We start from the raw sequence: 14,852 nt of genomic DNA, 5'->3' as shown, positions 1-14,852 counted from the left end.
AGCGGTGAAAAAGTTTTGTTGCAGATAAACTATTAACTTTACGTTATTTATTTTCAGCTCATGCCATCATTAAAGCATGTTAGAACACACATGTAGGATTTCACAAATCATCGCTCCTAAATGTAATCGTATCCATAACAACTGTTTGTACGTGTTCGCTTTGAAAACATCACATTCTTTATGTTAGTTGGTTTAGACGAGTGATCTCCAGGATGAATGAGGGCAGAGTTTCATGGAGACACACCTGTTCAGGTACACGTGTGACACAGCGCACCTGTTCAGGTACACGTGTGACACGGCGCACCTGTTCAGGTACACGTGTGACACGGCGCACATGTTCAGGTACACGTGTGACACGGCGCACCTGTTCAGGTACACGTGTGACACGGCGCACCTGTTCAGGTACACGTGTGACACGGCGCACATGTTCAGGTACACGTGTGACACGGCGCACCTGTTCAGGTACACGTGTCACCACAACACACCTGTTCAAATACACGTGTGACACAGCGCACCTGTTCAGGTACACGTGTGCCACAGCACACCTGTTCAGGTACACGTGTGACACGGCGCACCTGTTCAGGTACACGTGTGACACAGCGCACCTGTTCAGGTACACGTGTGACACGGCGCACCTGTTCAGGTACACGTGTCACCACAACACACCTGTTCAAATACACGTGTGACACAGCGCACCTGTTCAGGTACACGTGTGACACGGCGCACCTGTTCAGGTACACGTGTCACCACAACACACCTGTTCAAATACACGTGTGACACAGCGCACCTGTTCAGGTACACGTGTGACACGGCGCACCTGTTCAGGTACACGTGTGACACGGCACACCTGTTCAGGTACACGTGTGACACGGCGCACCTGTTCAGGTACACGTGTCACCACAACACACCTGTTCAAATACACGTGTGACACAGCGCACCTGTTCAGGTACACGTGTGACACAGCGCACCTGTTCAGGTACACGTGTCACCACAGCGCACCTGTTCAGGTACACGTGTCACCACAGCGCACCTGTTCAGGTACACGTGTGCCACAGCGCACCTGTTCAGGTACACGTGTGCCACAGCGCACCTGTTCAGGTACACGTGTCACCACAGCGCACCTGTTCAGGTACACGTGTGACACGGCGCACCTGTTCAGGTACACGTGTGACACGGCGCACCTGTTCAGGTACACGTGTCACCACAACACACCTGTTCAAATACACGTGTGACACAGCGCACCTGTTCAGGTACACGTGTGACACGGCGCACCTGTTCAGGTACACGTGTCACCACAACACACCTGTTCAAATACACGTGTGACACGGCGCACCTGTTCAGGTACACGTGTGACACGGCGCACCTGTTCAGGTACACGTGTCACCACAACACACCTGTTCAAATACACGTGTGACACAGCGCACCTGTTCAGGTACACGTGTGCCACAGCGCACCTGTTCAGGTACACGTGTCACCACAGCGCACCTGTTCAGGTACACGTGTCACCACAACACACCTGTTCAAATACACGTGTGACACAGCGCACCTGTTCAGGTACACATGTCACCACAGCGCACCTGTTCAGGTACACGTGTGCCACAGCGCACCTGTTCAGGTACACGTGTGCCACAGCGCACCTGTTCAGGTACACGTGTCACCACAGCGCACCTGTTCAGTTACACGTGTGCCACAGCGCACCTGTTCAGGTACACGTGTCACCACAGCGCACCTGTTCAGGTACACGTGTGCCACAGCGCACCTGTTCAGGTACACGTGTGCCACAGCGCACCTGTTCAGGTACACGTCTGCCACAGCGCACCTGTTCAGGTACACGTGTGACACTTCGCACCTGTTCAGGTACACGTGTCACCACAGCGCACCTGTTCAGGTACACGTGTGACACTTCGCACCTGTTCAGGTACACGTGACACCACAGCACACCTGTTCAGGTACACGTGTGCCACAGCACACCTGTTCAGGTACACGTGACACCACAGCGCACCTGTTCAGGTACACATGTCACCACAGCACACCTGTTCAGGTACACGTGTCACCACAGCGCACCTGTTCAGGTACACGTGTCACACAGTGGAGGTCAAACCTTCTGTGCCACAAACACCAGATTAACCAGTTTCACTCATCATCCTTCTACTGTCAGATTTTACTGGTTCAGGTTTTATGAATCACCATCTGAGAACGTCTCTGATGTGGGCGCCACTCACAGGGATTACTTCCTGTAGAAGGGTCACATGACCTGTTATATGCCCCTTTGTGATGATTCCAGCGACGCCCTTTCATGTGAGGTTAAACCCAGAGAGCTTCATGTGACCTCTGACCTTAATCACCAGCGTTAGGGTCAGTGAAGGTGAGATACCGTGTGACAGGAGGAACAATAAAGTTTTATTTGTACGAACACGTAGAACAGATGAAGTCAGAACGAAGCAGGTGGAGCTCAGTCAGGGTGGAGGTGCAGACAGGTGAGCTGAAGAAGTCACTTGGATAAGTGATGAAACGTTTCTCCCATTGAAAAGGCTACATACAGATGAACAAAATCAACCTTTTGGGATATACAGGAAAACAAATGCTCTCTTCTTCAAGTCCCTGTCAGGACTCTTGCTGCAGCATTTTAAATGTTAATTTCTAACAAGTGGGCGTATATCTAGTGTTGGTATCAAGGTCTGTCTTCTTACTCCCATTGCCAACTCTAGGCCTCATTATGGTCTCAGTGGTCTCTTCCAGCCTACAGCAGCTTGAGCCTTAAGGCACGGTCTTCTCCCACCTGTCCCTTGCAAGTCTTAGCTTTTCACAGCCTCTCTACTCTGTCAGCTATCAGGTGGCAAGCACAGCTCCCACCGCTCACATTTTCAGTCTTTATGGCTCTTTGTTCTCTGTCAGCCATAAGTAGCCCTGAGCCAAGTCAGATGTGTTTTCCACTTAGCCATCACCATGAACCAGTTGTTAGAACCTCTGTTGACTTTTCTGATTCATAACCGCATAATGCGTCTCGCTTGCACTCATAAGGAAAGAGAAGGGTTTAACTCTGACTAAATGGTAAATGATTCAAATGAAAAAAATGTGTTAAACAGGAAGTGAGTTCAGAAAAATACCACACGTTAATAAGTTTTGCAACAAACTGACATACCCGTCCTGAATTCTTTTGATTCCTTTCTCCTTTTAGCTCAGTGAGTTCACCTAGCCAATATATTTCCTCAGACGGGAATTCTTCATTTAACTTGTGACAGGTGAACTGAGGTTGCATGCTAAGCCATTTTAATAAGAACAGCATAAGAAAACCAATGTTACTTCTTTTCCTCCTTTTAGTAAGGATCGTGCACGTGCTTGATGTAACGCTGCCAAATTATATTCATAGTACATTTGTAGAAGAGAATCAAAAACCTAATAAGGAATCTTTGGGATGAATTATAAAGGCGACTGAGGGCATTAATGTCTGACCTCACAAATGAGTTTCGGGAAGAATTAAAAAGTTCAAAACTCTCCTAAACACTCCAGAATCTTGTGGAAAGCCTTCACAGAAGACTTGAAGATGTTATAGCTGCAGAGGGTGGGCTGACATCATATTAAATCCTATGACTTAAGAAGGAGATGTGACTTGATTTCACATGAGACGGACAAATACTTTTTCGCATCATACCAAAGTTTTTCTCTTACAACAATTCAGAGACACTATTGCGTGCTTTTATTTCCTGTAGAGCTGATTTCCATAGTGCTCTACTTTCTGGCCCCGTGAACAAGTAAACACAAACAACAACCGCTTTGCACCTGAATGAATTTGACCACCTGTGATCACAGCCTTTGAAACAAATGTCTGCTTCACTGCTCTTTTCCCTTCCAATTTTTGCAGTAGTGTAAACAATCTTGTGTTATCTCTGATTAACCTGTATGCAATGCCACTGAACCCTCACTTCTAATATGTTGAACTGAAAGTGTTGAAGTGCTTGGTAGTGACTGCAGTGTCTCTAAAGTGATCAATTCTAGTCTCAGTTTTTCTTTCTTTTGTTTCAAATCTACTTACCATTTACTTTTGTCGTTCTCTCAAAAAGTTTTATTTCCTTATTTTGCAGCTTTCAATTTTGGAAAGCATGACAGACACAAAGGCTCATTGGAAACAGGTTGAGCAGGAAACACATTTCCTGAACCATTCTCATAGCACACACACACCTGCTGTAATCCCATTCAAATCATCCACAAGTTTCAGCCAAAAGAAGAAATACTCTACATGCTTTCATGCATACCCCAACGTCACCAGCGTGAGATGTTTCCTTGTCAGGTAAACTCGGATGAATCAATTCAACAACAACAGCAGAATCTAAATATAAGTATTTAAGTTTCAGAATTTAAACAAATGTGCATATCTCAAAAGGGGGGGGGGGGTGATTTACCTTGTACAAAAATGAATCAGGACGGAGAAATCAAAAATGAAATGATGGCAATCCTGGAGGAAGTTTCTGAAAAGCTCCCCTCTGGGAGGGGGAGAGTTCTCATCTTGGAGGCAAGAGTTTGGTCCCAGACTGTGGCGATATGTGATTTCCACCAGCAGAAGTTTATCTTAATATGTTTCTCCCTTAAATTGCCTTCAGTTATGACAAGCTTTGTTTTTCAAGTGAGGGAGATGCTGCCCCACATCATCACACTGCCTCCCCCAAAAGATGTTGCCCCACTACCAGCAGAATTTTAAACTTGATGCATGCACAATCATCCAGGTACGTAAATCTCGTGTGAAAACGCTACGTCCAGATGTACAGAATCAACTTTTGGAGATTAGTCAGTTAAGTTATATCTGTAGTGCCCCCTACAGGGTCATTGAGAAAACATGACAAAACAAAAAAGAAACAAACTTTTTTTCCAGGTATATCTGCTATTTCATCTGCTTTCATTTCATAATTAGACCCCATTCCTACAAAACTGCTCAAAGAAGTCCTGCCATTAATTAATTATTCGATCTTATATATGATCAACCTATCTCTAATAATCAGCTATGTACCACAGGCCTTCAAGCTGGCTGTAGCCAAACCTTTACTCAAAAAGCATCTCTAGACCCAGCAGTCTTAGCTAATTATAGGCCAATCTCCAACCTTCCTTTCATATCAAAAATCCTTGAAAGAGTAGTTGTCAAACAGCTAACAGATCATCTGCAGAGGAATGGTTTATTTGAAGAGTTTCAGTCAGGTTTCAGAGTTCATCACAGCACAGAAACAGCTTTAGTGAAGGTTACAAATGATCTTCTTATGGCCTCTGACAGTGGACTCATCTCTGTGCTTGTCCTGCTCGACCAGCCCAAAGAGCCATTGGACGCGCAAAAGAAAACTCTGGGAGCCACAAATACTTTGTGACATCTAAAATGAAGATAACACTGTATATATATATATTTTTTTTTACCTTTAAGCTTTGTGTGAACAACTAAGGTGTGTTGCTTATGAAATCCATGAAGTGCTACAGAGAAAATTACATTTTATTTATGTAATTAACACATTTTGAACTCTTAAAGAAATATAACAAAAGCAAAGACACCCAGCTGAACTAAAATGATCCAGCAAACAAAAACTGTTACATCTCCTTTGGGATTTTGGAGTCTTGACCTGACTTTTAAAAAAATAAATGGAAAAAAAGCACTATGCTGCTGAAAGATGAAAAATAGATATTTGCAAAAGTCAGCCTGAACATGTATTTTACCAGGTTACTGTGTGTGGCAGGGCGTGGTCTGCAGCGCCGCTGCAGGGGGCTTTAACACCGGCTGTGTGCGTACAGCAACCGTGTGTGTAAAGTGGTCAATACAGAGATGCTGAAAAGCATGTTCATGGAAATATCGTTGGATCTGTCGTGATATGTTTACAATGGGACTTCTGCTCCTGTACGAAGTCACTTTCATCTTTACGCAGGACTGTAAGCTGTCGTCTGTGAGGCGTGAGCGGTGTTTGTTTATAACATAGTTCATGGTGGAGCTGCTGACATAATGTGGATCCAAAGATCCATAACTGGCCTATCTGGGGTTGAAAGTCTCGATAAATGCACGGCGTTTTGGCGGGTACACCGGCTTCCACGAGTGTGACGCTTATTTTGAGCGATGAAAAAAGAATAGAATATAATTTTATATTTGTGTGTTAGAAATATGGTATCTAAGCAGATTCTTCCTCTGGATGGCATTACCTTGGCCTCCAGTAACACTGTGAGGAACCCTGGAGTCATTTTTGACCAGATTTTGACTTGACATTTTTTTAACATTTGGTGGTCAATACATTCACATCATCAGGTGTGTTGTTATGGTTACCTGTTGTCTCACCAGATTCCCTCTACCTTCTGCAGATCACCACACCGTAAACAACATCATCAGGGCCTAAAGACAGAAAAATGAATGGATGATGCTGCAGCTTCAGTTGTGACTCACAGTTTGATCAGATGTGTGCTGTATGGCAAGAGTCCAGCTCAGTATCTCCAAACTGACTCTGAACCATCATCTCTGTTAAAGACTTTTCCTCTGAAGGATGAATGAAGTCACACTAACTGTGCTGTCACTGATTTTAAAAAGAGCACATCTGTGTTCAGAGAGAATCAAAAGTATCAGTTTCTACAGAACAAAACATCAAACAGAGATTAACCTTCTCAGCAGCTCCCACTGTGAAAGTTAATCAGACTGAAGAAGGTGTGTGTCCTTCATCACTACACTGAACCATCGTCATCCTCATCTGTACCTGAAGTGCGAGTCCCCACATCAGAGTAGATAACATCTGGATCATCAGAACTTTTAGCTGGAAAACACATACACACACACACACACCTAAACACACACACACACACACAAACGGAATCGTCCCGTATTTAGAAACAAAAGTACACGTCCCGTATTGAGCTAATAAGGGACGCACTTTGTCCTGTAATACAGTGAGAATCAAAAGTAGTCTATAAGTTTTAATGTAATTAACACTTTGTTTGAAAACATCATTCCCAGCCCCGCTCCTGCTTTGTGACCAATGAGCTGATTCAAAAATCGGCTCAAAATGGGCCAAAAATCGCACAGTGTGAGCCCAGCATTAGACCAGCAATGTTGGTCCTCTCAGAGAAAGGGAAGAATGGGAAAAGGAAAACACCTGGCTGGAAAAAGTTAATATGGGCATGTGCAGTGAATATCAGCGCTATGTGGCCAGAAGTGTGATAATATAATTTATTTTGTGTAATAAACAACTGCAAGGATAGATGATTACAACAAATAGATGACTAATACATAAAAGTAATACATAGATGAATAATGATGATGAGTCATGATGCGTAATCATGGGAACAAGTGGGTTTACAAACGGGAGCAGCTGATTAGAAAAGCTGAAATAATACCTCAACTGAAGCCAATTGTACTAAATGCACTAAATGTGCACAGTTACAAGAATGTTTTTCTTTCTATTGTTTTCTATTAATTTAAGTTAAGCAGGACAGAGTTCTTTTAAAGAAAGATTTACTTAACTTTCTCAAAAGTTAAGCATGACAGGCTTCTGTTTAAGAAAGAGACCTGTTTTATTGTGTTAATGTTGTCATTTTGAGCTAAAAATAAATGGCTAAATGATTTTTGTTTCCCATGTTTTCATACCCAGTGTTGGGAAGGTTACTTTTAAAATGTATTCCATTACAGATTACATGCCCCAAAATGTATTCTGTAACGTATTCCGTTACGTTACTCAATGAGAGTAACGTATTCTGAATACTTTGGATTACTTAATATATTATCATGCTGTTTACAACTACATGAATGTACTATTGCTGTGATTTATTACTGTTACTGAAGGTCCGCGGCTCCGAACCGTAGTAAAGGGACCTCTGGCTAATACGGTGGGTTCTGTGTCGGCTCGTAGCTGAAAACTAGCTTTACTTTGTTGTCTGGGTCAACTTTGCTAGCAGAGACAGAGAGAGGCGTTGAAAGGCTGCTCCAACAGAACTTATTGTTTCAGAGGAAAACACGAACACGGTGTACAGTCGAGTCTTAATAGCTTACTTACAACTGGGCTCGTCAGGCTCTCTTCTTGGCTGCAGTGGTTATTATTATATTTACATGCTTCCAGCTCCCGTTTCTGCTCGATGACAGCTCGTACTTTTCCTTTTTCTCCCTCCCTCGCTCACAGACACATAACGTGTATGGCAGTCCATTCTCCCTGCAGCACGGACTACACTGCCCATGATGCTACATTCTTTAGAGCTATACCTGTAGCATTCTGCCTATTAGCTTAGCACAACAACAACAAAAAGGCCTCTCTCACCCAGGAAACACAGAGAGAGAGAGCATCACCCTGTAACCATGGCAACCGTAACGCGGCCGCCTGGAACAACAGAACGTAGCTGTCAAACAAAACCCAAACAGTCCTGACCCGCCACAATATGAAACAGGGAAGTACCGCCGTGTAATCCATTTATTTCAACAAAGCAACTGTATTCTAAATACCACCTTTTTAAACGGTAACTGTAACGGAATACAGTTACTCATATTTTGTATTTTAAATACGTAACGGCGGTACATGTATTCCGTTACTCCCCAACACTGTTCATACCACAAAGAATAGAATACGCATCTACTTAAATCAACTTCAAGTCAAATGGTTAAAAAAATAATTTCACACACAAAAAAAGAGCTCCTCCGTGAATCGCAACCTTATCGTGGTGGAGGGGTTTGTGTGTCCCAGGGATCCCAGGGGCTATGTTGTGTGGGGGCTTTTGCCCCCTGGTAGGGTCTCCCATGGCAAATTGGTCCTGGGTGAGGGACCAGATAAAGAGCGATTCAGAAGACCCTTATGAAAAGAACATCGAGGGAACAGTTTACCCTGCCCGGGATAGGGTTACCGGGGCCCCGCCCTGGAGCCAGGCCCGGGAAGGGCGAGCGTCTGGTGGCCGGGCCTTAGTCCATGGGGCCCGGCCGGGCACAGCCCGAAGAGGAGACATGGGCCCATCCTCCCGCAGGCCCACCACCCGCAGGAGGTGCCATAGGGGTCAGGTGCATTGTGTGCCGGGCGGCGGCCAGGAGCGGAGGCCCTGGCGGACTGACCCCTGGCTGCCAAGACTGGCAATAGGGACATGGAATGTCACATCTCTGGTGGGGAAGGAGCCTGAGTTAGTGCGTGAGGTTGAGAGGTACCGGCTAGATATAGTCGGGCTCACCTCTACGCATGGCTTGGGCTCTGGAACCAGTCTCCTGGAGAGGGGCTGGACTCTGTCTCAGTCTGGAGTTGCCCCTGGTGAGAGGCGGCGGGCTGGGGTGGGTATTCTAATATCCCCTCGGCTTGCTGCCGGTACGTTGGGGTTTTTCCCGGTGGACGAGAGGGTTTGTTCCCTGCGCCTTAGGGTCGGAGAACGGGTCCTGACTGTCATCTGCGCTTATGCGCCGAGTGGCAGTTCAGAGTACCCAGCCTTCTTAGAGTCCCTGGGGGGGGTGCTGGAAGGAGCTCCACCTGGAGACTCTGTTGTCCTGCTGGGAGACTTCAATGCTCACGTGGGTAACGACAGCGAGACCTGGAGGGGCGTGATTGGGAGGAACGGCCTCCCTGATCTGAACCCGAGCGGTGCTTTGTTATTGGACTTCTGTGCTAATCACAGTTTGGCCATAACGAACACCTTGTTCGAACATAAGAGTGTCCATAAGTGCACGTGGCACCAGGACGCTCTAGGCCGTAGGCCGATGATCGATTTTGTAATCGTATCACCAGACCTGCGACCATATGTTCTGGACACTCGGGTAAAGAGACGGGCTGAGCTGTCAACTGATCACCACCTGGTGGTGAGTTGGATCAGGTGGCGGGGGAGGACGCTGGACAGACCTGGTGCACCTAAACGCGTAGTGAGGGTGTGCTGGGAACGACTAGCAGAGTTCTCGGGGTCTTGTTCGCGAGTGATGGGAGAAGGGAGCCGGAGATCGACAGATGGATTGGGGCTGCAGCTGCAGTAATGCAGACGCTGCACCGGTCCGTCGTGGTGAAGAGGGAGCTGAGTGTAAAAGCGAGGCTATCAATTTACCGGTCGATCTACGTCTCTACCCTCACCTATGGCCACGAGCTGTGGGTAGTGACCGAAAGAACGAGATCGCGGATACAAGCGGCGGAAATGAGCTTCCTCCGAAGGGTGGCTGGCCTCTCCCTTAGAGATAGGGTGAGAAGTGTGGCCATCCGGGAGGGGCTCCGAGTAGAGCCGCTGCTGCTCCACATCGAAAGGAGCCAGCTGAGGTGGTTCGGGCATCTAACAAGGATGCCCCCTGGGCGCCTCCTGGGTGAGGTGTTCCAGGCATGTCCCACCGGGAGGAGGCCCCGGGGCAGACCCAGGACACGCTGGAGAGATTATATCTCTCGGCTGGCCTGGGAACGCCTTGGTGTTCCCCCGGATAAGCTGGAGGAAGTGGCTGGGGAGAGGGAGGTCTGGGCCTCTTTGCTTAGGCTGCTGCCCCCGCGACCCGGCCCCGAATAAAGCGGAGGAAGATGGATGGACAAAAAAAGAGCTAGAAAATTCACCACACTGGGAAGGGTGAAGACAACTGGGTCGCCCGGCCCTGGCCACAAGGTGTCCCTTATTTATTTTTCAGGGATTTGGCAACCCTAGTCTGAACTCTCAAACACACAAACAAACCCATTAAACACCTGTAACTCTATCAATGTCGTACTGTTAAAGAACACTTTACTGTCTAAGGGATTGTTACGGATTCAAATATTGGGAATGGATACAAGAGGAAAACCAAAATAACCACACTGGTCCAGCCGGTTGAGTCAAATGATGATTTAATGAACACACGCGTGGGAGATGGACACCATACAGCAGACAGCATCAGATCTCAAAATGGTGGAGCATTGATCAAACTCTTATAGCCTCTAGTGGCCCCCACCTAATCATAAAAGCCTAAACATTCACATTCTTTCTCTCACACAGCGCCTAAGCTACGACCTTGGCTCCCTGTTTATCTGCTCCTGCTGAGATGGGGCAGTATGCTCTGTTCTCTTCTAACCAGACAAATAAGGCGATCACTTTCTGTGAACAATATTTTCTTATAACTCAGCAGTATAATGCATCATAAAACAATATCATTCATTCACAATAAATCAACAGTCTAATATAATGCAAATCAGTTATCACCTTCTTCTAATTCAGGAGCATAATGCAAACTAAAACTACATAATAATTCACAATCTTTAATTAGGGGTCTAACATGGCATAAAATAATATTATAATCCAACAGGATTAACAACTTCATTTTAAAAATCGTGCGGGCAGCTATTCAATTTAGTCACACTGTGGGATGTAAGGAGCTCTCTGATTTTCCAAAAGTTGATTCTGTTCATCTGGACGTAGTGTTTTTCTGGGAGAAACGTTTCATCATCATCCAGGTGACTTCTTCAGTCTCAGCTGACTGCAGGTTCCCCCAATCTTATAAACAGTACATTTGCATAATGACTGAAACCAGCCCACTGAAGGAACAATGGGCTGTGAGGTCAGTTCCTTAATCATAATTATGCAAATTCTCATGACCATTGATCAACAACCACTGACCAAAACCCACTGACCAAAACCCACTGATCAAAGACCACTGATCAATGGCCATGAGTAACATTCACAGAGAGTTGGGGAATGGCTGCAATCACAGCATGTAAGATGGTGACAGATGTACCCTTAGGCCCCCTCCTTGATTCAGAGATGGTCTAATTGTTATTTACTAACTAATCTTAAATAACTGTTCAGTACAGAAATGAAGCCCAACAATCGTGTTTTACAGTCCTGTGGTCTCAGCCTCAGATACTCAACTAATCAAAGTGATGTCATGACAACAATGAATGACCAACAAAAAAATTTTCTCCTTCATTTCTGTCAAACAAAGTTGTATGTAACATTTCTCGCGGTTAGTATCATGGTTGCTTGGCAACCTGAACAGCGCGACGAGGGCTAGACCGTCCCATTTCACAAGCCTCTCACTTCCGCACTTCTCGTACTTATAGTACGCACCGTACGTAGTACGCGTACTTCAAGCGTGCAGACCCGGAATTGGGACACAGCCACAGTATCCAGGAGGCTCCTTCCAGCTCACCTGTCCCCTGACACCAAAAACAAGTACACACAGCCAGCTGTCAATCACTCTGCCAACTTCCTGTTTCCTCCTGCAGAGCCCGCCCATCAAGGAATCTACAGCTGTGTTTATCAAGTCCACGTTTCATCTCATAAGTGGTCCTCTGAGAGCCACCTGCTGTCTGTCACAGTCTCAGGTAAGAAGAAGCAGTAGATGATGAGATCATGGGAATATTAACCAGTGTTGTAGAGCAACAACAACAACAACAACAACAACAACAACAACTAGTAACTCTTCTCTGCAGCCTGATATCACAACAAAGCGTGCAAAAGACACCCGAGTCCATCATGTCAATATCACAATTTGCTTCTCCAAACTGTGAATTGACAAGCATGCAGAAGATGCACTATCAGCAGAGGTAATATATTCAATGCCAAGAAGTCAGCAGTGTCCAAAGAACGTATGAAGCACATTCCAATGTCCTTCTAGGCCAGAAATGATAAAGCTAGGCAGCTAATATATATTTACATGTAAATGTGTTCATGCCTTTCCAGCGATTATTTTCTTTGTTATAATTATTCTTTCTTTGAAATGAAATATCTCCATCTGCTCTTACTGCAACCTACTGCATAGAGCATCAGCTTCCACTACACAACTTTTGAACCCTTGACTCCCGCTCTCAGAGCTGCTTCCTGTGTGAAAACTCAGTCGACACCTTTGTAGCTGAGAATGAAGCGTTCAGCCTGTTTGGACCTTCAGAGAGAAGTGATGCAGTCAGTCTGATCTGTGGGCTGTCATGTCTCTGCAGCCTCACCGCAGACGGGAAGACGCTGAGCTGGTGGAGCGTAACCTCGGCATTGGTGCAGTGAAGAGGGAGGAGTTTAGGAAGGAGATTACTCGATATTTAGAGTATTTGTCATGTTCCCCCTCCACTGTGTGGATTCCTGCCTGGCTTAAACTTCTGCTGCTATGCTCATTAAACTCTGTAACACTAAACCCACCTCTGACTACGAGTCTTCCTATAAACCAACAGACAGAGGAACAGGTCTGAGGTGAAGCTAACACTGATTCACTGTCAGAACAAAGTTTTGTTTAAGTTGAAGACATATTTCTCTTATTAAAGTGCTGCTTTGGTCTTTGAATATTGATGTTCAGTTAACATGATATTGGTATTTCCCTTTGTCCAAACACCTGCACTGAGATCAGTTTTCTCTGAGTCAATGGATGCATTATGCACTCCATGTTTCAAACTACCTGCTAAGTTTTTACCTGTTGATTTACAAAAGCACTAAACACATTATGAGACACTTGAACTGATGAGAGTGTGGTTGAAGTCCTCTGTAATCACTTGGTGAGGTTGCCGTGCTTCAGCCTTCAGGATTATTATAAATTACTGTTTACTGGAGGCAAACTGGATAGATGGAGGGAATTTTACTGCAGTCACAGAAATCCTAAACAGGAAGGACAAAGTGGAGATTACTCCAAAATGTGACAGTTATGGAGTGTATGCACTTATAAACTCAATCGATATTTAGTACTTAAGTACTGAGTAGGTGTATTTTTTTATTTCTCATCTCTCTGTCCATAATCCCTTTGTAAAAGAGAGTCTCACTTAGAAAACAGACTGAGGCCTGAAGTTGTTCAATTGTTGAGGGTTTTTTTGCAGAATATCAGGTGAAAACTGTCTGACTTCATGCTCCTATAGGCCTAAATCCAGCCAGACACTAGTGTTGTTGTTGCTTTACATTGTAAGGTAAAGACCCTACAATAAGAATGAAACCCCCAAAAGTCACATGACGCCCTGTTACCAAGCACTTTGACATCAGTGGGAAGGAAAACCCTTTTAAAAGGAAGAAACATTTGATACAACCAGGGACGGCCATGGGGGGAAAAAACATGCTGTGGAAGAGATGAATAGCAAGTATGATTCCATGCAGAGAGGTCTATTAACACATAGTGACTGAAGAAGGAACACCCAGTGCATCATGGGAGTCCCCCAGCAACCTACACCATTTGCAGCATAACTAAGGGAGGATTCAGGGTCACCTGGTCCAGCCCTAACTATATGCTTTAGCACAAAGGAAAGTTTGAAGCCTAATCTTGAAAGTAGAGATAGTGTCTGTCTCCTGAATCCCGAATCAGGGAGATTTTTAGGAATTCAGCAACAGACTGTTGCAGGCTTTGTTGTTTGGTGTGACTATTTTTAAATCTCTGTAGAACTGGAACCACGTAAGGTAGCGCAATAATTTTTGTTTCCATATGAAACAAAAGAAACCGGAGGAGTTGTACTTACATCTTATGCCATTAGCTTGTCCTAGGTCACGGTTTCCTTCCACATATAGCTTTGCAAAAATTGCATAAAAAGCTCTTGCAGCAACAAAAATATAATATTCCATATGTATATACACGCACACACACATATGCATAAGTATATGCATGTTTGGTATACATATTTAGTAATGTGCATACAATCTTATATTTGTACACATTTTAATTCTTGCAATTCTCATATTCCTGTTTCTTATGTTTCTTGTATTTTGCACACCTCTGTTGCTTGTGAAGCTTGCACACAAGAATTTCCCTCACATGTGCTGTACCGGTGGACCAGTAATGTGATGTGACAATAATATTGATTGATTTGATTTTGATTTGAACACAGGACAAAGACACAAGGAGAACCTCATAAACAAGGAAGTAAACAATGAAATGACTGAGATCAAAAGAATGTCAAGCAGATGTCATACAAACAACAACACTAGACATTCAGAAAGAAACAAATCACCTGATGTTACGAAACAGCTCAAAATGGACCAAAGTTAGA

This window comes from Neolamprologus multifasciatus, chromosome 3 (genome assembly GCF_963576455.1).
Source record: "Neolamprologus multifasciatus chromosome 3, fNeoMul1.2, whole genome shotgun sequence".
Lineage (NCBI taxonomy): Eukaryota > Metazoa > Chordata > Actinopteri > Cichliformes > Cichlidae > Neolamprologus > Neolamprologus multifasciatus.
Note: the sequence above shows the minus strand (reverse complement) of the source record.